Below are 24,415 nucleotides of genomic sequence, written 5' to 3' on the forward strand. Positions count from 1 at the left end.
CCAGATGGGGCTCTTACCAATGGAGCTGTACACTGTGTGGAAGTGCAGGATTTTGTGCAGAATCTTGTCAGTTGTGAAGTTCTTTTTAAGAGCTGAATCAGTTATTTACTACCTGTGTTGTGCTGGCACTCAGCTCTGAGGTGCTGTTGCTGTTTACAGCATACAAGGAAACAATAGGAGTATCCAATACCAAAGGGAGATTTACTTCTGAGTTACACAGGCTGTAAGGAAACAGGTGAATGGTAGAGAATAGGCAAGCAAATCTGTAAACACAGACCAGAGGAATCATCAAGTGCTATGTGCAATATAAAATCAATGCTCTCATTCACAATGCTAGAAGACAGAGTCAGGAGCCTACACTTAGGTAACAACATCTCCCTTTCTTCCTCTTCTTTCTTTTTATTCATGGCTGCATGTTGGGGGGAGAATAATCAACAGGATGGCTATGTAAAAATACTGTACTGTGTAAAAGGTGCTGTAAATCTCTGATTTGTCTCTCTTTCCAGTTATGCAGTACCATGAAGCATGAGCAGGGTTGTCAGCACAATAGAGTCAATATTGTTGTGAAAGACTGAATTATATTCTTTTCCACCTTCTGCTACATTAACAAAATTGCTTGCTAAGTTTTGATTCTAGGACATTTGCAATTTGCAGTAGCTGATGGTGATGCATGAAGCAGAAAGAATATGTTGATTTTTTAAAGTGGATTCAGTTGCTACAGTAGGAATATTTTGAAATTATTGTTTCCAAACTCTTAGGATTCATAGTGGAGTGACCTAACTATATTAATTATGGAATTCAAAGATGTTATTTTAAGAGAATTAATTTTCTAAGCAATCACTGCATTACAAGTGTGGTTATTAGATAGTTCTAGAATCTCTTGTCCTCTTCCCTGGCAATTAATTAGTATTTCAAAATTAAATAAATTGTAATGTTATGGTTAAATGACTCAGGTTCTAGATGGCTGTAGGTGATACAGCTGCAGTGCCTTAAGTTCTTCTGACAGTCTGAGCTCTCAGGAGAAACATTAAAGAGCAGCTTGGTACATGATTTATGCCTGATGATCATTGAGTTCCATTAAAACATGTATGTACAGGTTTGAAGAAACACATTTTATGAATTAGTATGAAATGGCTTTCAAAGAGAAAAGAGCTACTCAGTACATAAATTACAGCCCTGCCCTTCCTTTTCTTTAATCTTATGGATTCTTGTTAGGGTTTCCCCCTCATCCCCCCAGAAATTCATTGATGGTTTTGCCTTTAAAATTCAGCATAGTTTCACATGACTCTTTTCCAGAACAACATGTAAAATGTATTGCTGAAACGGAAGGATATTGCACACAAAAATAAACTGGCCAAATAATGTAGCTGCTCTGAATTATTCACAGCTATCTAGCAAGCATTGTTTGCAGTAGAGCAACTAACTAAACAGGATGGAAAATGAGTTTTGGCATGATTCAAGGAATTAGCATTCTCCATTTCTATGGTAACATTGATAAAAAGTTGTTGCTAATAATAATGAAATACATGCAGAATAAAAATAAGTAAGCTAAATAGAAGGCATCTATTGTAAGCTTAAGTGTTTTTTCCTTTTTACTGGGAAACACATGTACAAGCTTGCACACATCTCAACTTTGGTTTGGCTCAGATTATTGCATATATTATTAGCTCAGTTTGCCAGCAAGTAAAGACAGATGTTTGATGAATACGTATGTGACCTAGGATAGCTGCAGGAAGATTATTAACACAGAAAAACTTATGAAGAGATTGTGTTTGTTTCACAGGCATTTGTAGAATCACAGATTCATTAGCAGCTACTAATGAATCCAGGGTACATTAAAGTTTTTGGAAGTTTTTCTCTGACGAGAATGCCAATGATAAAAATACACAGAAGAAACTTTCTAAGCTGGAAAAATTTGCCTAACACATTTATAGTCTCAGGTAGAAAATAATTTTCTTTACCTCCAGCTACTAATAATGTATTATATAATTCTTATCAGTACACATATACATATTTATATTTTTTATTGTTTTATAGATATTTATCTAGAAAAAAAAAAAATTGCCTTACCAGGGTTTCTCAAATCTCAGTTGCAGTGGAGGGAAGATAACAAAAAACCCCATAATGCAAATCTTACTATCCCTTCCCTTAGCAGAAAACTTGTAAAGGTTCCTGATGATACAGAGGAGACAAGTCTGATCCCATAATCAAATAAATCAAAATCCATCATAGGGAAACAAGGAAGAGCAGGAGGGATGAAGAATTGTAAAACCTTATCTGCATGTTAAGCTTTGCTTCAAATACAATCTGAATGTGCAGCAAAGCTCCACCAGCATTACATAAGCAGGGCTTCTCATTCATTCTCACAGGGTTCTGTATTTTTAAGTTCCACAGAGGAGGAAAAAACACTGAAAGTTGTCAAATATTTTCAGCTTCTGGGTGGAACTGAATGCCTGATCTGAAAGACAGATTTAGCAAGTTTTCCAGGGCACACTCAAAAAATACAAATAATTTAGAGACACTGTGTGGGAGATGAAGTGTCTGTGTGAACCAGCAGCAGTAGGAGCAGCTGAGGAAAGCATTGTTTAAATCATCTGGAAAAAAGAATAACACAACACATACTGCACATATGCTAAGGGAGGTACAAACAGCTTTTGCCACAGTAAAATACATTTGGATCAAAGACACAGTGTGAAACATGACAAAAGCTGCTGAAAGCAGCTCCAGCCAGTGCTGCTAGAGAGTGTGTGTGTCAGCCTGTGCTCCCCAGGTGCCCACTGCCCCTCCCTGTGCTGCTTTGTGCTTTTGCTCCTCCTCTTCTGGGGCCAGACCCTGACTGTCACCTTAGATGCCATCAGGTCTGTACCAGGGTTCACACCTGCACTCTGGATAATGGAGATGGAAAACTCTGCCCACAGTAATTTTTGGCTTGATGGACTTAATCAGGACAAGAAACAGGAGGTTCCTTTGAGAGTTCCAGCCAGGAGAGTGGCTGGATTACCACTGTAGCTCCCTGTGGAAAGCACCCTTGCCTTGCACACCAGACATACCACACAGCTGCTCAGTTCAAAGCAGAAAGTGAAACGTTGCATAACATGCACTCATTTGGCAGAGTTGTATAAAGTCAGGAGGTTATTTAATCCTGCTGGCTATTCTGATTGGTGGCTGTTAGCAGGAATTGCATGACCAGCATCTGATGGTCACCCAGGTGATAGCACAGCTTGGGGAGGAGCAAAGACCCCCATCTTGCTCCTTGCCTTTCTCATCAAAGAAGTCTTGAGCCCAGCAGTTTTGGCCTTGGAGATTAAGAGACATCAAAGACTGAAGCCATTGGAGACCAAAGAACAGCACGGGAACATTGTTATTGTCACTTGACTAACCTGTTTGATAAGTGATTGCTTTTTCAGTTGTTAACATTTAGATTGTCATGAACTACTTGACAAACAAGTGCCTGCTTGGACTTTGGAGATTTGCCTGGTTTCTCACTCCAGTAGAGCATCTCAGCTGTCATGGCTGTCCCCCAGTTCCCCCTTATCACAGCAGCTGTGCCAGTAAAACACTGGAGAAGCTTTACTTCCTCCTGATCCCTATCATTGACAAAACAGAGCTAGCACAAGGGCTGAGAAGGGGCTGGCAGCTCTGGACTGCCTTGAGCTGGCTCTCCTGGCCCAGGCATGTCAGTGGGTGTCAAGGAGGAAACTTGCAGCAATAACCACTAATTAAATGTGCTGAGTCAGGGCATCAGTCTCTGTCACTTCCCACCACACAGCAGTGCTGGCTATTTCATTTCTCACAGTTTCCCTGTGAAAGGAAATCTTTTCAGTTCTTTTCCTCAGAATGCCATCTACTAAGGAAGATGTTAGGAAAGGCTGAGGGCTGGGGAAGCCATGACAATTAATATCTGAAATGTTTGCAACCAGTATTACTACCAGGTTAAGCTAATTTGGGGAATGAAACACAAGGCTGGAATTACAATCTTTAATTTGCTCAGGGAAAACATTTCAGAAGACCATCCAAAATGCTCTTTGGTGAGGGATATAGAACATCATTTAGATGCCATGTATGTCACACCAGTTATTTTGGAAATTCAAGCTGTAATTTTCTCTAGTCATAGCTGTACACAAATCAAGATAATTAAAAGATTATAATGCATAAGATATAGGTCTTTCAGGAATGAATAAAATGAATTTGAAGGGTAATTTTCATAAAGAGTAAATAAAGAATATATTAGAACATGTGCAATCCATGAAATATTAAAAAGTTTCATTTAGATACTTGCTATAGTACTTAAAATTAAAAAAATAATGAAAAAGGTAATTTCAAAGATTGACTGGCCTTACAGGGTGAGAGACACAAACATCTGGATTATTAGTTCTGACAGATTTTTCATGTTGTTTATGCTTCATCCTTTTTCAAAATGCTAAGAAATTATTTCTTTACAGAATCTTTTAACTTGTTCTTAGAATTCCTTCTGAGAAGAGGTTTGTATTGAGTTCATTTCCACCCTAAACATGAACAGACAGAATCTGCTCCCTTTTAGTACCACGCTGTAAATAATGCAACTGAATTCACACAACAAGTCCTCACTGGTATCTTAACTGGTCAATATCCTTTGTGAATCTGGCTAATTAACAAAAACAAAAGCCATATCATCACCTCAGCACTATTTTTGTAAAGTAGTGAAAAAACCCCAGATGAACAGGATTGACACAAAAAAAGGCAAGGCAGAATCTGTCACTTATCACTCCTGTGTTTTTTCTCCAGGACTTCTGAAGTTGCTCCTTTGTACAAGGTGACTGCTTTTGTCCTTGTTTGCACGTCTGTCTCTAGACATACTGATCTAGAGAAAGTCTTTCTATTTCTATAGATAATAGTCACACTTTAATATTTTACTGTATAATAATTTTTCTCCAGAGTAGCTCTGTTTATTCCAATTATTTACCCTCCTAAGCACACCATTCTCAGGTGCTTCTTACTAAATGTAGTTTTTTTCATCACTTGACAGCTGTGCTTCTCTTGACATATGAACTCTTAAACTTCATGCATTAAAAAAGCTCTATTATTGCAGTAGTACTTTATTTATAAACACACATTGAAATTGGTACAGAATTACCTTTTCTCTTCCTGTAACCAGTGCAGACAAGTCTGGATTAATGCTGGGACTTCAGCACAGAAATGCAGCCACAAATCCTAACATCCTAAGTATTTTCTCTTTTTAATCAATTTTGCCTTTAGCCAAAATTGAGGTAATGTAGAAATAAAGCTGTCAGATGTAATTTCACTTCTCCAGTCCCTCGGCTGGAGAGCACAGAGCCATGCTGTTCATCAGCCTGGGTACAACTGCTGCGAAGCCTCTAGCCACACTCTCTTTTTCAGTGTCTCTCCCCTTGCACGTTTTAATTTAAAAAGAGAGTATCAAACTAATCATTTAGATGTGGAACTCTTCCTCATATACAGAGGGAAAGCAAAGATTTCATTGCTTAGCTCTTGCAGCATCCTCTGGTCATCCCATGAAACACAGGTCCCAGAACAGGACATTTTTAAGCATGCATTGATTCACTTTACCAGAACAATTCTCTGCCATGATTGCTTCCCTCACATCAGTTATCTCTTCAACTAAAAATCAGAGTTATTCACCAGCTGAGATTTATTGAGCCTCACCTCTGCTGGAGCCAGCACTAGCAGAATTACAGAGAGCCCTTCAGTAGTTAGAGGCGCCTGCGTTAGGTGGAAACCCAGAGAACTGGAATGGCGTGCCAAAGAGTGAGAGAAAACTGCTGAAGTGATTCATGAATAGAACCTGGGATTCAAGGAAGGGATCAGCTCACACTCTTATCAGGCTGCTCCCATGAGGAGAAAAAAAATCTGCTCTTCCAGGCATGTGCGTGACTCGATCTGACAGAGTTGTTTGCAGTGCTGCCTCTTTGTGTGAGAGCCACCATGCACGAGAGTGTGATGGCCACAGTGACACTGCTGCTCAGCCTCCCAGCCCTGCCACTGGCTCTGCTGCTCCTCACAGACACTGCCCTTCAGCTAGGGTGCAGCACAGGGGCAACAGGCAAAAACCACATGAAAAACATGGCAAAGCTTTTAAACTGGTTTTCCTGTGATTGTATACTTGGCCGAGATGTGTAAAAGTGCTGAAGAGGCTGGTACCTCAGCACAGTCCCTCACTGCTGCACCTTGCACATTGGCACATACCTCCTGCTCTTTGCCAACAGCCCCCTCACACAGCTTAATCCTTGTTCTGGCAAATTCTAACATGTGGATTTACAGGACAGACATGTAGGATTTCTCAGGGCTATCTCATACATATAGATTTTTCCAGGGGTCCCTTTGAGTCTCCTTTATGGGCACGCTGCAAAGCAAAGATGCAATGGCAACAACCACATAGTGCAGTTAATTCACCCATAAAGAAAAGCAGGAAGCTTCAGAATACACTGAATGACAAGAAAATGTTTGTTTACTGGACTAAAGCCTGGAGATCCTTCCTTGGTGCAGATAATAGAAGCAGTTTTGTGGTGTGCCAGCCAAGAAAAACATCCACTGCTCAGCATGACATCCAGCTAAACTAATCTTTGTTTTCCAAGGGAGATGTTTTTTCAATAATTTCTAAGAGCTAAAGGACTTCATTAAGAATCATGCAAGCATTGATCCAGATGTTAAACCTCTCTGTAAAATGGGAAGCCCTCTTAGAAAGCAGTAAAGAATAATTGGTCCATTGTTATCTGGTCTTGAGAAAAGAGAACAATATTGCCTATTTACTAAATGTTACTATATGGAGGAATCTATTTTATTGTGTGCATGCTGTTTGAAATACAATTAATTATAATGGTTTTGTTCAATCAAAGTATAGGTAAACATTCAATTTCAACCTATTGTAGCACTGAAATTCATTATTGTTTCTAAATCTTATCCAAAGAAAAGCTTAAAATGTGAGAAGTGAAACAGAGCTCCTTTTTAAATAACTAAAGCTAAGCAAAAGTAATATTTCTCAGTTGTTCCTTGTAGACTTTTTTTTATTTCTCGTTTCTATATTACTTTTCTATCAGCTTTAACCTTGAAAAGTAAAAACATTGTAAAAATAACTCTTAGGCTGATAAACACAAGCACACAATGTTCAGCAGGCCTCCAGCAGAGACTCAAGGCCACTGCCTTGAGGAGGACACGATTTCTTGCACACTGGATTGGGATGTGTCTCGCAGCCACCCACCACCTCTGGGATCCTTCTCTTAAACAGAGAAGCTGGTCCACCAACCACGTTACAGGTCCCTGATCCCTTGCTGAAAGTTGCCTTTTCAGAAACTGGGGAGCCCTTTTAGTGTGAGGGTCTGGACATGTTCACTCCTTGGAGCACAAGAATTTATCTTAGGATGTGCTTAAAAACCATAAGGGATGGCATGGCCAGAGTCCAACATCTAGATTTGATACTGTCTGTAATTAAACTTTCATCTTCACTGCTTTTTTATTAAAAAAGCAGTAAGATAATACATTTAAAAGTAATGAATGAGAAGATTGGGGTCTGAACAAATGTAAAAGAAAACAAAACTTTTTGTAATTTCTAAAACTTGCCAGACTCTTATTCTAACAGGCAGTTTAGAAATGCTTATTAGCACAGACACAGAGAGACAGGAGGGAAAATGGTATAGATCTAGAAAGGCTATAGATATAATTATGGGTGTCCCTAGAGTCTGACAGATTAGGCAATTTTGGAACTAATTCCTAATGGAAATCCTTTTAATGAAACATATTAATAAAATCCACATTGATATTATTGTTGGGGTATAAGTAGAAATTTACTTTAAAGAATTACTTTCATGCAGTTTTTCTAATTTAATTTGGAGCTGCCTGAATTTACTGAAAAGTACAAAATTGATTGATTTCTAAAGATCACATCTTGTAGAAAATGGCATTGTTCTGTCTGGGGAAGGAATTTGCCATTATTTCTCTCATGTTCTTGTAGGGGTTGGATCAATGAAGCTTCAAGCAAGAGCCTTGACTCTGTCTCTTTTCCTGGAGAGGTCTCTGGAGCCTGGGCTGTGCCTGGTGAGGGGCAGTGCTCTCTCTTTAGCTGTGGGACAAAGCTCAAGCTGCAAGCAGGACCATGCTATTCCTTCACAGACAATAGAAGCATATTAAAAAATTCTGTAGTTAATCCGGCCTTTTAGATTATTTTTGAAATTGTTTTTTTTAGGTGAAGGCAAAGCAAACAGAGAAGAAGCCTTAAAAAAAAAAAAAAAATTCTGTTAGGCTTTGGGATTGGGGAAAGGTTATTTGTTCTCAGACCATCATCACTGTTAAACTTGAATTCTAAGCCCCTTCTGATTCATGCAAAATAATGGTAACTGCTGATAACTATCAAATTCTAAAGGAAACCTATTAACACTTGTCCCATGTCAGGTCTAACAGGAAGAAATGGTATTGGGAATGCCTTCATACATCACCAGTGCCACAGCAGATCCAGGGAGCTGTATCACTCAAAAAACAACTCATGCAAATACCATGAAATGACCAGGACAGCCTTCAAAAGTGGCTGAGTGATGAACTCAGGTATCTGAACCCAGGCTATCAAACCCCTCACTGATGACAACACCCAGGCAGAGGCTGTTTAGGCAAATGGCAAGCTGTCAGCACATCCCTGTGTCCCAGTAACAGGAGTTACCCTCCTGAGCACTAGGGGAAAGAATAATTTTGCAGCCCTCACTGTGAAAATGTAAACCCAAGCCAGAACCCAAGCTGTGCCCTCTTTGCACCTGTAGATCTGCCATGGAATTCATACAGGTACCAGTAGCTAAAGCAGTAAAAAACTCTCTAAAAAAATCAAACTCTCTGTTGAAAAGTGATTTTCTGCGGATGACATAGATCCTGTAAGCAGTTAGGAAGCACTTACTAGGACATGCATTTGCAAACAGTATTTCTCAGCTTCCAGTAGTACTCTTGATTATAGTTCTGCCCTCTCTAGTAGGATGTGGGTATGTTATAAATTGCTAGGGTAGAGTTATAAATATTATGTTTTACTATTCAATACAACTCACTTCTATTTCAGGCTGCACACTTACACACATGTTCATTTTTAGCCTGCAAGCAGTCATCCAGAGACAGCCCCTGCCTTGGCTTATCAGCTGGGGCTGATGCTTGATTCACCTGCCAGTGCCCTACTGCCACTTGTGGTTTTTTTGGTTATTACAATAGGCTTTCCAGCTTCTACAAAAAAGAAAAAAATTCACCTGACACATACTTTGAAAGAGAAAAGCACATTTGTTACCATAAGAAATACAAAAAAACCCTCCTGCACTTCAGACATACAAACTGAATTTCTATTAAAACATTTTCTTCACCTGACATAGGGAACTGCAGCCAGGAGGGATATTGATTGCTCTGTACAAATGCTCTAGTGTTGGCTTTAACAATACTGTCAGCCTGCTTCACCAATCATGCTAATACATTTAGCAAAAGCCCATCTGTAGTCTGTCATTTACACAAGCACTACACATTCACTATTTTAAATTCTCATTCCATCACATTTATATGGTTACCTCCATAGTCCCCCTCACAGCACACAGATTGCCACATCCATTTGAATTTCTGAAGCAGGCAGAAAAAGCCTGAGGCAAGGATTTTAGTGGAGCCACACACACCCCTATAAACTCCTTTCCCTTTTATTGGAAACCCGGCTTCACCCCTCCATCTCCAGCAGCCTTTAGACACAGGTTTTGCTGAGCATCAGAGCTCTGCCATTCCTGCTTTCAAACTGAGTGTTGGGCTCATCAACTCTGCAAAGCCAACCCATGTTCAGACCCCAGGAAACAGGACAGGGAGCCTGCCCACCTCTCCTGTCACTCCCACCCTGCAACCTTTTCTTCCTGTGCCACATGACAGGAGCAGTGACAGTTTCAGAGAATTATTTCCTCTGCACAATTCTTTTGGGAAGCATATGTGTAATCAACATTTAAAGGGGGAATTATTTATAAAACAATCCTTGTGAGGGCTGAAGATTCAGTAATTATTCTGTGCAATTAGTCCCCAAGTAGTGTGAGACTGCATTCCCTGGTGATCTGAGCTATGGAAACATTATGAGCGCCTGAGAGAAAATAGTTCTCTCTCAAAGAGGTTGGCTACAAAAAGCAATCACTTTGCAAAGGGAAGGAAAAGGACTGCAGGTAAAAGAGCAAGGAATTTAAAAGTTATTTTCCTATCTTCTTTTGAGTCCTCTCTCTGAGGAGAAGCAGGCATCTGCCATGAGGTGAAGCAAGTGCTTTTGCTATGGCAGCCATTGATAAGAGCACAGAAACTGCTACACAGTTAGACATTATCAAATCAGGACAGAATGGTTTCATGCCCCTCAATACTGCTGCCATCTCCTCTTCAGTGGCAGCCATCAACCCACAGACTATTTTCCATATTTTTCCATGTGAAAGCTCCATTCTAAACATCTCAGCAAAGAAAGGAAAAGACTGCCTAAAATTTTGTTTGGGTTTTTAAATTAAAATGTGCTCTCCTGATCGACCTCAGCATTTATGACAAAACAAGCATAAGATGAAGCATTTTTTCCCTAAGAGGTGAAGTCAAATGGCAAATCTTTCTTGCCCCATGGAAGAAATATGGCAAGGGGAATTTAAGTGTGTCATGAGAGCCACTAGCCCTGTGCCTTCTAGGATGACACAGTGTTCAGTGTCATGCCTGCCAGTCAATGGCATGGCATCTGCCCCCTGAGAGCAGGCCCAGCACAGCTCTTTGAACCCCTAATCCCTTCTTAAATCAATTTCTAGACTCCTGTTTGTTCTAATATAAATTGGTGGCAGAAGTGAAGCATCTCTCCCTGGGGCCTTGCCCCTCCCAGACTGTATCCCCACCACAGAAACCTGAGCTAAGGGCTCAGAGCACAGAAAGGTGCTGCTTTCCATGTTGGGATGATGAAGGGTCACAGATGAACCAGGTGAAATGTGGGTGGCTGTTTGGGAAAATGCATTTTGTGTGAAGTGTAGATGCCTGTACTTAGATGAGTCGTGCCCTGCTGTTTTCAAATCAGTAGTTTCAAAGAGTTGCTTGCGTGCAGGATAGACAATATCAGCTCCCTCCACCAGAGGCAAGGGACACAAGAAAGGTTCAGAGGTTCTTTAAAGAATACTGGTCACTAGATGGGGAAAAATATCCCAGAGGAATACTTCCTTCAAATACCCTGAAAACGTCTAATTGGCCTTGAGAGGAAGTAATACTGGAGTTAATTTGGATTGTATTAAAACTAAAATCCTGACAGTTTCATCTATTGCTTCAACTGTCAAGACTTTTATGTTTGAATTTACTTCCAAAAGCCTGCAGGTGATAGTCTGCACTTCGTCACAGTTCACAAGGTAGGCAGAAACTCAAAGAGAACCATGTCCTTGCAAGAATATTATTTTATCTGAAGTGTGACAAACAAGAAGGTCATATTCTACCCTTTTTCCTTCCCTCTCTCCCTTAAACACCTTATTTGCTAGAGCTACAGAGATTTAGAAAGAAAAATCAGGGCATCATGTAATGATTCATAGGCAAGCACAGCAGAAGCATTAATCATTCACATCTTTAACTCTAAAAGCACATGAACTTCCAAGGATGATCAGTCAATGTGACGCGTTTATATTTTAGCCGGAAATCAGATTTAGAAATGGAACATCCTGAACTTCTGACCAGAGAACAAAGTGTATGAAATGCCACAGAGCCAGTTTCAAAGAGCCCAAATGCACAGCTTCTACTCATGTAAAGAGGCAGCCTTTTATATAAGCAATCCTATTATTTGCAGTTCAGTTCATGGTTCAAGAAAATATCAGGAAAGATGAGCCAGAGAAGCAGAACAGAGCCAAGCATGCTGGGTCTGCCTGTCTCTCTTAACAAGAAAAGCAAAGGGGGGATGCTGATGCTTGACAGAAGAGTTGAAAACTTGGAAGAGAACCTGTGTGATTCATTCTTCTGTCTGAATAGACCTCAGAGATCTTTCTGATGATTCTCACATATGTTTCTAGTGGGTCTTCTGGAATTAGAAACGTTGAAAGAGAAGGCACTGAATGTAGGCTCTGTTCTGGGATACATGGCAAAAAGAAAACATCCCCAGGAAAAAGAAAACTCAGCAGAGACAAACATGAAGTGCAAGTAATGAGCAGAGGATAAGACAATGTATGATTTTTTAATATGTGTAGTAGCAATTTATAAACAAGTCTGGGTTTCATTGTCTGCAGGGGATGATACAGAATTTCAAAAGGGACGTGTTGAATTTCCAGTGCCCATTGTTGGCACCTGTGTTTATTGCTGCATCTCCCTTTGTATTCTTCACAAGAAAATGAAATGCCTTCATATTCTCCATATTCTCTTTTACAAAAAGACAATAATAATTTTAATCTGACAGAAGGAAAGTTTTGACCCATAAACAGGCTGAATTTCTGAGTAAATTAGAAACTATCAAAACTATTATATACTTATGGATTTCCCAATTATACAAAAGTCTGTAATTAGTACTAGGTGAGAGGGAAACAGAATAAATGATAGGAAGACTCTGTCAACAACAAAAAACTTTAGCTTAAAAGTTTAGATTCTCTTTATACAAGTAGGTTTTTGATTAAAAAACCACCCACATTTAAAAATGTGCCATTTACATTATTTAGTTTTAAGACCAAAAAATATCTTGAAAAAGCAGACTATCTTTTTTCCTTCCTTCCTTCCCTTTCAGGTTTACTGTATCAGTAAGTTAACATACCATGAGTCATATTTGAACTCTAAGGCTGTTGTATCTATTTAGTTGTCACAACAGCAGCAGTATCTTGTGGGAACAAGGCAATAGGAAAAGAATTTTAGAGATAAGAAAAGATTTATTATACTGTTGATGTGACTTTTGCACAAAATACTAGAAACTGAACTAGGAACAATGAGATCAAAAACAAGTTTGAAAAGGAGTAGCAGAGAAGTGGCTCAGAAGCCTTAGGAGCGTATCACATCGTTGAAAGTTTTTGTTGGTAGTCTTGAAGAAAAGATCTTCTGGGAGAATTGATACCCATAAACTGGGGGCAGGGTGAAGTCTGCATGTTTTCTGAGCACACCCCACTAGCTAGAATTCTTGCTTTTTGCCTGCAGCTTTGTATGGTGACAAACACAGAGGGCAGCATCCCAGTAAAGCAGCATCTTCCACTCTCCAGAGGTGGGCCCAGTGCTTGGCATGCAGAGCAAGGGCCCCTCCCACCCACAGATGCTGTACCCACTCTGGCATTATCTATGGAATGTCAGCCCGCTCCTGTTACTGAGGAGAAACTTGTACAGGATAACAAAAAGCCACTAGTACAAGATAAGAACTGTTGGTGGGAAGTCATTTGTTGAGGCTGAGAGCTGCCTTGGCAACCCTGTCCTGCCAACGTGGCTGCTGGGGAGAGGTGGTTCTGCTTTACATTCTAGATAACACTACAGTTCATCACTTTTCCTTCTGAGCTGCACTTCATTTATCCCTGCACGGTAAGCTGTCATCTGTGCTCCTGATTCATTTATAAGGAATAAAAATATGGTAAGATGGTAAATATACCATCTTCTAGGATGACACTCCATACTTATTAATAATACGTGACATGTTAGAATTATTTAAAGGTAAATCAGAAATTTAGCATAACCTTTATCATAAAACTTGGTAGAAAAAAGGTCAGGATGGTTGGTGCCTGTAATGGTCAGGAATCTCTAAGTAGCAAAGGAATTTAGGACAAATTCTGCCATTTGAAGGGTTGGAAAATAGCTGAAACAAAAAGTCTAGCTCTGAAAGCTTGTTATTAACAACACAGTCTCTTGTTAAAAGTAGGTTTAGAGGTACAACTGTGGGTTAAGCTAAGGATATGTGGAAGAGGAGTTACACACCCTCTTTAGCTCAGAACCACAGACCAAACTGTAGGTCATTATTACTTTGCAGTACAGGGCATTTTAAACATCTCTGACAATTCTAGGAATTCAAGTTTATAAGATTTAGCCAATGACCTGCACAAGAGCATTGGTAGTCATTAATTCCAATTAAAATTAACCCTACTCAAACATTTGTGCAGCAAGATAGGACAGCAAGAATGCCAGAAAGAGTTCCATTTATCAAACAACTAAATCAAAACAAAGTGACATAAAAATTACTTCACCATTAGCATTTCATATGCCTGAGAGGTGCACATTCAAATATAACTTTCTGCATTTATATGGAAATCAAGATAGCCTCCAACTGAATGGGTTATTGCATTCTGCTTTAATATACTGACCCTTGGCTTTCTGCTTTTATGAGCTTTGTCCCAGATAAGCCTGTGGTGATGGGAATCTGCTCTCAAGGCAGAAAACTCCTAAATATCTCCAGCACTCGGGCCACACTGGTAAAAAAAAGCTGCAGAAACTTGCAAAGAGCAGAAGAGAAGGTGGCTGAGGTACCTGTGTGTGAGAGCAGGGGTAGGAAGGTACTCTGGGAATGCCCTGGGTGCCAAGGAGCCCTGCCAGGGGAGCCAGCTCAGGGCATTCCAGAATTCCCCCCTTGGCAAGCAGCCACAGGGCTGAGCTGATCAACAGCCTCCTCTGCACAGCCACCTTTCTCCTGGGACTCAGAGCAAGAGTCCTTGTTGTGCCTGCCAAGAGAAATCTCCTTCTGATTGCTAAAAGCTCAGATGAGCTACTTCAAAAGAAAATAAGCATTTGTTGCTCCCTCTCTAGCAAAAACATATCCTGGAAGCTCAGGTTTATTACAGACTGCTGTATTTGTGCTCCAGCTCCCAGTAACACCCTGGTGAAAGGGCATTACCATAGAGCACAGCACGGGAAAGCAGACAGAAACCTGAGCAACCCGTCAGGAGCACTGCAATCAACAGCTTCCTGCTGTCAGCAGGGATCTCTGGATGATTTTCCTGAATTCCTGCTTGGAATTCATCAGGGTGTGATGCCTGGAGAGTAGCATTGCAGGGAGGGCTGAGTACCTGCTGGCAAGCACAGCAGAGGTGAGGAGGATGGGGAGCCCAGCCCTGCCCCAGCTCAGCTGGCACAGGCAGAGGCAGCATAAGCCAAGGGGAGAGCACAAGGAGCTGCTGAACCCAAACTGCCTGAAAAATGTGCTCCTTTAGCTTCACTCTAGAGCATCACAGGTAGTATAGGTAGTGAGTCTTAATGAGACTTATCAGTCTCATTATCTTTTTAATTCCTCATTATTAAACTTCTTTCTGTGGTCCTGATCACTGCTACGATTTGTTAACCCACACCTTTTCCTAACCCAGCCATGAAACAGAAGCCAGGCCCATCTCATGGGGATGTCCTCCCTGAGGCATAACTGCATGCACACAGGGAACAATTCCTGTGCTCAAATGCACTTAGAGGGGAGGCTCCAATGCAGGAAAGCTGTTCCAGCATGTGGGAAGATGCTTAACTTTTAACATGCAGAAGTCCTATCAACTGTAAACAAGTTTTTGAATATCAGAGCTGAATATAGATTATGGAGCCCTCACTGCACAGTTACAAATAAAGGATCTTCAGCACAAATCTTAGAATTTTTTCCTAAATCAGTTTACAAAGGAAACAACGCTGTGTGTGGCCCACAGGCAAGGATTTCCTCAGCTTTAGCTATAAGTTACTGAATATCTCCCTGTATTTACATTGGCTGTTCCCTCTCCCCCAGCCCTATGTGAAAGCCTTTAGAAGATACCTGCCTAAGTCAGAGGAGAGTGACAGCAGCACTCTGCTGGTGCACTGAAATTTGCTTTTATTTCTGACTGTTCAAATTGCATCTGCAGGAAGCAGCTGGACAAAAATAACTCGAGGTGTTTGGAAGGCATTTGGAAATGAACTGACATGTTGATTAGTAAATCCTGCAGCCTGTGCCAACTGGGGTTTAATTATTTTTTTTTAATAACATCTACAGTATTAATGAACTAAGTAGAAATATCTCCCATTGTTAACCTTCTCCTTGCAGCTACACAAACCATGAAGGCCGCTGCAGTTTGTGGGGTGTTCATACACAGCAGGACAGCTACAGCAGCTCCTGAAATGCTGTCACATCCCAGAAGAGCTCCAGACTTTCAGCAGCAGCCACATCACCTCAGGCTGTACCCACTTTTAACTCTACCCAGTGCTGACCAGGGGCTGAGGGGGCAGAAGATCTCCCTGCAAAAGCCAACCCAGTCTGTCAGTGCCTGGTGTGGAGCTGTCCTGCTCCCATCACTGACTGAGGAACCTGGAGGAGTGGGGTGCAGCCTGCCAAGCTACAGTATGAAATCATAAAGATGCTTCCCAGAGCATGCTACCCATTATTCAATCCACTGCTTTGCTTCCTAATGTAGGAGTTTCACATGTGAGGGAAGTTATTTTTAGTGCCACGTGTGGTGCCAAAGTGTTTAATGATTGCCTGGGTTCACCCACCCCAGAGCTCTGGTTCAAGCCAGTGAAATTTAGGGGGCTTTTTTATGTGTCCCTCCTATCCTGTTCCCTCAGCCCCTAAAAGGCTGAGTACTAAAGGGAAATATACCTATAAGAGTTTTTATTATCTTTTTTTTTGCCTGAACAATGTAATATCATTAAACCAGTAAATTATTGCAGAAGCACATACCTGATTAAAAAGCTGTTATGGGGCAGTAAATGAAATAGCCTTTGGATCTTCTTTACAAGTTACCTGCAGGAGAATCAGCAGGGAATTAGCAATGCCTGATACTTGGCCTTTGCTTGCCTTTCCAGGGCAGGTTTTGAGTGCCTGGCAGTAGAGGGGTGAATGCCTCCTTATCTAGGCTGCATTGGAGCCATATCAATTTTTAATTAGTTGATGTAAAAGCCTGGTTTCCTGTGAGGTTGTTATCTTGGCTTGAAAGTGAATCAACACAAACTACATTTTAATATAGCCCACTGTACAAGAGCTGACAGTTTGCACAGCTGTAATTAGAGGCTTCTAGTGCTTCTCAACCTCTTGAAAGAGCAGCTCCTTTCAGGAGGCATGCAGCCTCCTGCACAGAGCTCACATGGGCTCCAGAGTACTGTTCTTTCAAAGCCTGAAAAATAGTCAGGAAAGGTGGTTTTAAGCACATGCCTCCACTACCTAGGAAATATATTAAGGGACCTGAACTCAAGCTATTAAAAGTCCTCATCATATTTATGGTGTTGCTGGCCTGTGAAGAGACAGAAAACTGCCCACTATGAATTTTTCTTAGAATAATCTTTTGAAATTTTGGATTGTGAAGAATGCTGCTCCACAGGCACCTGGCTGCTATTTATTACAGGCACAGCCTCCTCTGCAGGCTTCTAAACTGAATCTACACTTGGAAAACAATCTCAGGAGAGGGAGTCCTCATCTGTGATCAAAATTGTGAATGTCTGTACTGTGGGCAGCACAAACTGACAAATGCACACTTTGTATATACAAAAACCACATTAGCCAATATTTCTGCATGAGAGGGAGTCAGAGGCCTCAAATTTACAGCCAGGCATTAAATATAGAGAAGAGATTTCTTTCTCACCTGAAGCTATCTTTGACTGATTAACACCCTGAAGTATGAGCAATAGATTCTGCCTCATACTCTGTCATGTATCCTCCTCACTTATATCACTACAAAACACATGGTGGAGGTTTTGCCTGGTGGAGGGAGAAGCCATCCCACTGCAGCTCTGAGCCTCAGCATATCACACTTGAATTTTAAAGGAGAAAAGGATTTGATGCCTGTGCAAGATGATGCTTGTGGACATTTAGAGACTTCTCCCTGCCTCCAAAGACAGAGAACATACCTCATAAACCACTGAAAACAGCACCAGGTTTATAGCTGCTCTGTTCAAAATTAATTCAGTGTTAAGTCGTGGCTGGAGAAATGCTCTGCTCACTGCCCTGGTTCTGGAGGGAGCATCCTGCACTGGGGGGGTTCATCCTCCTCCTGTGCAGATTCCCAGCCCTGACCAGACCCCCCTGGGTTCTACACAGGCACCCAGGGAGCTGAGAGCACTGGGGAGCACAGGAGAGCTGGGAAAGGGGACAGCAGCACCATGGCCTGCTATTTCCACTGGGAAAACATCACATAATGGGAAGAGCTCAGAGCTCCCGCTTCCAGCCTGGCAGCAAACACGACATGGCTCCCCTGGAATCATCTGATCAGCATTTCCCTGGCACAGCAGAGATGATGAAGACATTCTGACTGCAGCTCTGTGGCACCATGCATTCCTGTTAATGCCTGCTTTCCTGCAAACACAACCCACCTTCTCTGCTCCCTCTCTGCCAACATACCTGAAGAATTGGCTCACCACTAGAAAGGTGACCCACTGAGAGAACAGCTGAAAGCAATTCAGGGTTCTTTGTAATTTGAATTCAGTGGGTCATTCCTCTTACAGTCAGATGATGACATTTAATTTTCAAGAGATTATGCAGTGTGTGTTTGAATTGTGGGCACAGAGTAGTTGAAAAACAGGAAAGAAATCAATTTAATCTCTATTTTTCCTCTTTTAAAAGTGTTTAAAATAACACTCAGTTCATCAGCTCGGAGTTGTTGTGGTGAATTAAACAAATAGATTTGTGTATAGAGTGACTACCAAAATGTGATCTGTGACACCAAATGAACAGAAAGGATACCTTCAACATGGAACACACACCATGAAAAAAGTAAAAGAAGCAAATAATAGGCATTTCTTGCTAGCACTCTGGTCTTACCCAGAATATAAAATGAAATTAGTCTTCACACACTGGGAAGAAATGCATTTGCTTTTCCAAATGCATTCAAAATATTTTTGGCATGCTTTTAAACCTGAATGTCTGTTAATACAAATGTGATGTTTCTTTCAGTTTAAAAATATCAAGACACTCTCCTTGTACTTAGGCAACACTGTCCTAAGAGAGAGCTGTTGAAAATATGATAAACAAGAGTATCAAGGAGAATTACCTAGTAAATAAAGTTTATTATTTATGTTTCAGAGGTTTTCAGTGTGACAGACTGCTTTATTTCTGTGCTTTGTTTCACTTTTCTGCTTTTCTTTTCAAGTGATGAAGAGAAAAAAACAAAATAAGTAAATATAATGCAGCTGCCAAAGATTTTTTTAAAAAGAAAAGTGCTGGAGCATTCTCATCTTTAAACAGACAGCATATACCACAGTAGGAAAATTCATAAATAAAAGAAACATGAGATGACATGTAAAGAAATTTGACAAATATCTTCCATCTCAAAGTGCTCTAAAACCTGATTTCTGCAAACATAGCTTTGATACCTTTGCAGTTGTAGTCTTCTCTGATAATTGTATTTGACAGAAATTCCTTTAGAAGTCAAAATGAACCTATTACTAAGCACATTTTCCTACAAGGGGAACAAAAAAGCAGTTTTTCCTACACTATTCTCTTTTTCTGCATATTTTCACTGAAGTGCCTCTCTGTCTACATTTGCACAAGTATTCATAGCCTGTTCTTTGTTGTGCCATTTGGTCCCTGCCTGCTGCAGAAGGGAGGATCCTGCATTTCCACTGCTGGAGTCACTCCAGATCTCAGTGCTCGGAGAAAAAACACCACACACACCCCCACCTCAAGTCTGAAATGCTACCTTTAGCATTATCCACACCAACTGCAGCTCACATCCCAGGGGAATCCTCACAGGTAACTCTCAGAGCAAGTGGCACCCTGAGCTTTTTCTTGTTTAGGCTTCATCTTCTCTGCCTTAAAACCTGGGGGTTGCACATTCCTTATCATCTGGAAGAGGGTGCAGACACCCATCATTAAAGATTCATTCTAGAAAAGCTTCAAAGGGAAGGAAAACTTCCCTGGCTTTTCTTTTCCCTAGCTGTACCAGCTCTCCTGATGGAATTTGAGAGAGGTTAGTGCATTCTGCTTCTGGATGCTCTGCCTACCATTTCTTTGATTCTCTGCAGCAAATTTGCAGTCGTAAAATGTTTGAAATCGGCCTCCAGCCAGAATCTGCCAAGGTTTCCCCAGGTGATTTTTCCTCCCCATTTACTTGATATATACCAAACAACACTGCAAATGCACAGAAACACACACACACCAAAAAAATCCAAACAAACCCCAAACAAAAGCAAAAATCCAAACCAAGGCAACAACAACAAAAAACCCAACCAACCAAACCCACCCTGCATTTTTTGTCAACATAGCATTTAAATGACTACACTGATCTTCAAAATGTGACATCAAATGGGTTTTTTTCCCTTTTAAAATTAATGCTTTCCCTTATTTGTATATAAAACACAAAATATAAACATACTACATGCTTTCCCTTGGTCTTTCTTAAAAGTAGTGCTACCAAATCAGAGTTAAATTTTTGTTAACAACCATTGAAAGTACATGCATGAACAGCAATTTTAGCATGAATTGTAAGTATGAATTGCAAATCACCCATAAACAGGAAAATTTGAAAGTGAAATAGAATGCAGTAAGATTTAATTAAGAGCAAATTAAAGCATTGCCACCACTTTTAATGCGACTCTTTGCTACCACTTTTTGTTGAAAAACAACTCCACTGCCAAACTGCTGAAATAATCCAACTATTGAGGAGACAGAGGCAAATTTTACAGTGTTTTAACTTTTCTGTGCATGTTCTTTACTTTTTTTTCTCCCGTTCCTCGCCTCTCTTTCCTGATTTTGCTTTCCCTGCTCTCTAAGATTCTCTCATGCAATTTTTCCCAGCAGGCACTAAGTGCAGTCCTGGGGCTGGAGAGCTTCCCAGGGGGAGTGGTGGGGGCAGGAGGAACTTCTGCTGTGAAAGCTGAAGCTGTAGAGCTCCAGGAGTTCAGCAATCGCAGCAGTCTTCTCTGCAGCCTGACATGGAACCTGTACACATTCCTGAGCTGCAGAATTTCACTTACAGTCCTGTGGAAAAAACCACCAATCTAAGTTTTCTGGAAAGCTGTCACTTCTTGGGAAAAGTAAAATGTTCATTGGGCTTTGGCCACTCAAAATGTTTAGAGGAAATCAGTGAGTGTATATACAGCCCCACTGTGGACTAACAGGATGCCAAAAGCATGAGTGACTGAAACTCCATCCCTGGGGGTTCAACATGCACATGCTTTGAGAAATTCAGCCAAGTCTTTGAGGCTCTATTTCCTGAGTGCAGGGACTCTATTTTCTGTGTGGTGAGTGGTAGAAATCCGATTAAAAAATTCATTAGCAGCACAGCAAATTCTCTATTAACTACTGAAAGAAAAACTTTGAACAAAAAACAATTCAGACAGCTACCCTAAAGTCCATCCTGCTTTTCAGAAGCATTCAGGCTTTGATTTGATTTACTAATCAGAAAGCTAAGATTATTCTTGAGCAGTGTGACTCAGTGATTTCCTACTGAATGAAGCAGAAGAGGCAATCATTCCTATCCATTCTAGGTATGGTCCAACAGGAAGAGTAGGTCCTCCCCAGATTGCCATCTCCATAGGGAAGGATATATAGCATCCATATCGTAATATCTCCAGTGTGCAACATCACTGGTGAGCCAGGAGAAAGCTAAGACAACACAAAAGTTGAGTCTTTTTTATTGTTATTTTCAGTTTTCCCTAAAGCTACTGTAGTGAAAAGAACCTTAATATCACTAAATCTTTTTTAAAGTGTGCTACATGTTACAGATCCCAAGACACAAATATTTCTTTCCTGGACCTTCATTTTGCCATACTGCTAATTATGAAAATCTATGGAAGAGGCTGCTCAGGATTTTGTTCAGTCAATAATTGTATTTAAACACTTAAAATGTCTAATAAATCAATCACCTTGAACTGCTGAAGAGCAGTAGCCACATTAAAAGTTAATTAAAAAGACTTTTTTTCCTAACTGAAACTCCCACAGAAGACATTCAAAATATGAATTCCAAGAACATTAATTTGGGATAATTTTTGTAGAGTATCCATGGAAATATGCTTTTAAAATACACATGTAATGCCGTTGTAGTTTAGTGCATCTGTTCTTTGCAGTCCAAAAACCTCAAAATGCTTTAAGTCATCCTGTTCAAAGCCCAGGTGCTGTGCTGCTCACAGCACTGCCTGGAGTTTGTGTGCAGTCTCAGCAGATGACACAAACTGCAAAGCCTGGGGCACATTGGGCACCATGAGTGCCTGCCTGGGCAGGGGGGGCACTTTCAGTGCTGGCCCAAAACAGATCCCCCACCCCTGCCAGCAGGCAAGGGAGCTCTTCCTTTCCTTTGCTCGGTAAATAAAATAGAGCTACGTGCTTTATTAGCACATGCTGGGGGATCTTCCTCAAGGCAAGCAGCCTCCATTTGATCTGACAGATTTCTGCTTGAGTCTCTGCCTGTCAGGAGCCTCCAAACTTATGTTTGGGCACACTGGCTTCTGTATCCCTGCCACCTTTGCAAATGCTTCCCTTGGGCTTTGTGCAATTTGCCTTAGAAGACATTGCTCCAGCCAGTTTCTCTTCAAACAGTTACACATCACCTTTAAGAGCTCACATGTGAGCTGGAATCACTGAAAAACTCCAGCAGAGTGCCCCTAAGAAAGAAGTGAGGCTGGGCAGAAGGAAGAGGTCTGGCCTAACCAATAAGGCTCTTTTCTTAAAGGATACCAGAAGGTAAAGACTATTTGTGAGAACACAGAAGGAAATCAAGGTATTCTGCTCTCAAATTAATTTATTCAATTCATTTGGGTTAAGTTTTAAAACTGTGTGCAGGTACTAACAATAAATATGGGTTTGTCAAATACTAACTTGTAGCAGTCCAATTTCCACCCTGAACAGAAGAGGCCTTGCAGGTAGGAAAGCTCCAGCAGAGTATGTACTTTGATTATATTAAAGATGTTTGATACTCTGTCTGATAAAACACAGAAAACATGGACTAAATGAAACCACTGCAAAATGAAGCCTGAATGGTAAAGCTGTACTTGGCAATTATCAAGTTTTAATTTTTGTAACCGGGGGAGACACTGGCTGAAGTCTTCCTTGCTGGAAGGGAGTGGTGAGGAGGGCAAGGTGGCTCCAGAAAAGAGCACATGAAGAGAAAGATTTGTAACAGCCCTCAAATACTCACAGACATACAGAAAAATTGGAAAATGGAAAACCTCTCTGCATGTCAAAGGAGAATAAGCCAAATTAAGTCTTGCAGCAAAAGCATTAAAGGGTTAGAATATGAAGTGAGTGGGAGAGGTTGTCCAGGGAAATTGTGCAAGCTTTGAACAGTTTGACAAGAACCCATCCAAAGCCCTGACTTTATTTTGGCTTCCTATTGTCCCTTTTCAGCCCTATTTCCTGAAGCTGCAGCATAGACTTCTTTCCTTAACCTTAGAAAGGTGACTTATTTAACTGCTGGTTATACTTCTAGGATGTAAGTACTTAATATGGGTGATGCTAAAAGTGACCAAAACCAGATCATCTCAGCATCTTGGCAGTCTAAACTAAACAACTTTAATTTGGCAGAATGATGTTTATAGGTCTTTGGGACTACTATTTCACATGCACACACAATTGATTTTTATTACAGTCAACAGCAGAGTTGCTTTCAGAGGTTTCAGTGATTTTAGCAGCTACAAAGCCAGCCCTGTTAAAAATGCAGTATCTCTTTCCACAGCAACCTGCAGAAGTAAATACTCTTATTCTTTGAGCAGGTTGACAAGAGAGCACATGCATGAACTTTCTGAAATTCTGCCATGTTAGTGGGAGGTTAATAAATGGCTACTCTATTAACAGGCTGAGACATAATTTGTGTCCAATACAACAATTGCTTATGATTCTCACTTCAGCTATTTGCACTGGTGCTTAAACTCACTGGGCTGCTGTTGTGTGGAACATGCTAGGGAATAGCATGTCCCTCTCCACCTGCTGGTTTTGACCACAAAAGTAGATCACCTGAAACAGTAGTAATAAAGAAATCTAGAAGGAAGCATGTTAGGACAATATGAATAAAGCAGAAGCAGAGAAGTTCAGCAATAACAAGTGAGTTCTTTCTTTAGGTACAGACACAGCAACATAACCACTCTCTCTCTTTGCTCAAAAATGCTGTACCTCAGAAGTCTGGCTGAGCTGCCCTATACTTGTCCTTCTCAATCTTGCTCAAGCCATTAATTTGGTGCCTGCACTGCCACAGAAATAATTGGGACAGGATTAGGAGCTACCTTGCTCTATGGGAAGCTCCCTCCACATCCCTCTTTTGGCAGACACTGGCTCCCATGCACAAGGTCCAGGGTGAGCCCAGCTTCTGGCTGAACAGAGGCCACTGTGGCTGGTGGCAGAGCTGGGAGCTGCTGTCAGGGCACACACAAGATTATTTACTGCTGACAAAGCACCAGGACACATCAGATGCGCTTCACTGCTGCTTTTGCTGCTCCTGCAGTCTGCTGCCACAGTTATTTGCTGCATTTGGAAGGTTTGATTGTCCTCCTGCATGGGAACAGAAGCCTGGACTGCTCATTTCAGGCCACAGAAGCAGCTTGGGCCCCAGCACAGCCACTGGGGCCTGCCAGGCCTGGCTGCCATCCCCACATGGCTCCAGAAACTCAC

At 41.0% G+C, this 24,415-nt stretch overlaps 2 long non-coding RNA genes across 7 annotated transcripts in view; one reads left to right on the forward strand and one right to left on the reverse strand.

Annotated features, from left to right (window-relative positions):
• LOC139595497 (uncharacterized) overlaps nucleotides 1–24,415 on the reverse strand; it is a 56,816-nt gene that overhangs the window by 25,913 nt on the left and 6,488 nt on the right. Inside the window, exon 1 of one of the 6 annotated variants that reach the window (XR_011681042.1) lies at nucleotides 2,071–2,436. The exons of 1 other annotated variant lie outside the window; for it this stretch is intronic. This is a non-coding gene — a long non-coding RNA (uncharacterized lncRNA). Of the gene's footprint in view, nucleotides 1–2,070; nucleotides 2,437–24,415 lie in introns of those variants that run through there. 4 more of the 6 variants (XR_011681041.1, XR_011681043.1, XR_011681044.1 and 1 more) reach the window with 4 other exon arrangements.
• Nucleotides 259–18,878, forward strand: LOC139595498 (uncharacterized). The gene is made up of 3 exons (XR_011681048.1): nucleotides 259–364; nucleotides 7,964–8,046; nucleotides 15,932–18,878. It is a non-coding gene; the product is annotated as an uncharacterized lncRNA (long non-coding RNA).

Source organism: Agelaius tricolor, unplaced genomic scaffold (genome assembly GCF_023055355.1).
Source record: "Agelaius tricolor isolate 1412-34295 unplaced genomic scaffold, bAgeTri1.0.p SCAF_13, whole genome shotgun sequence".
Taxonomy (NCBI): Eukaryota; Metazoa; Chordata; class Aves; order Passeriformes; family Icteridae; genus Agelaius; species Agelaius tricolor.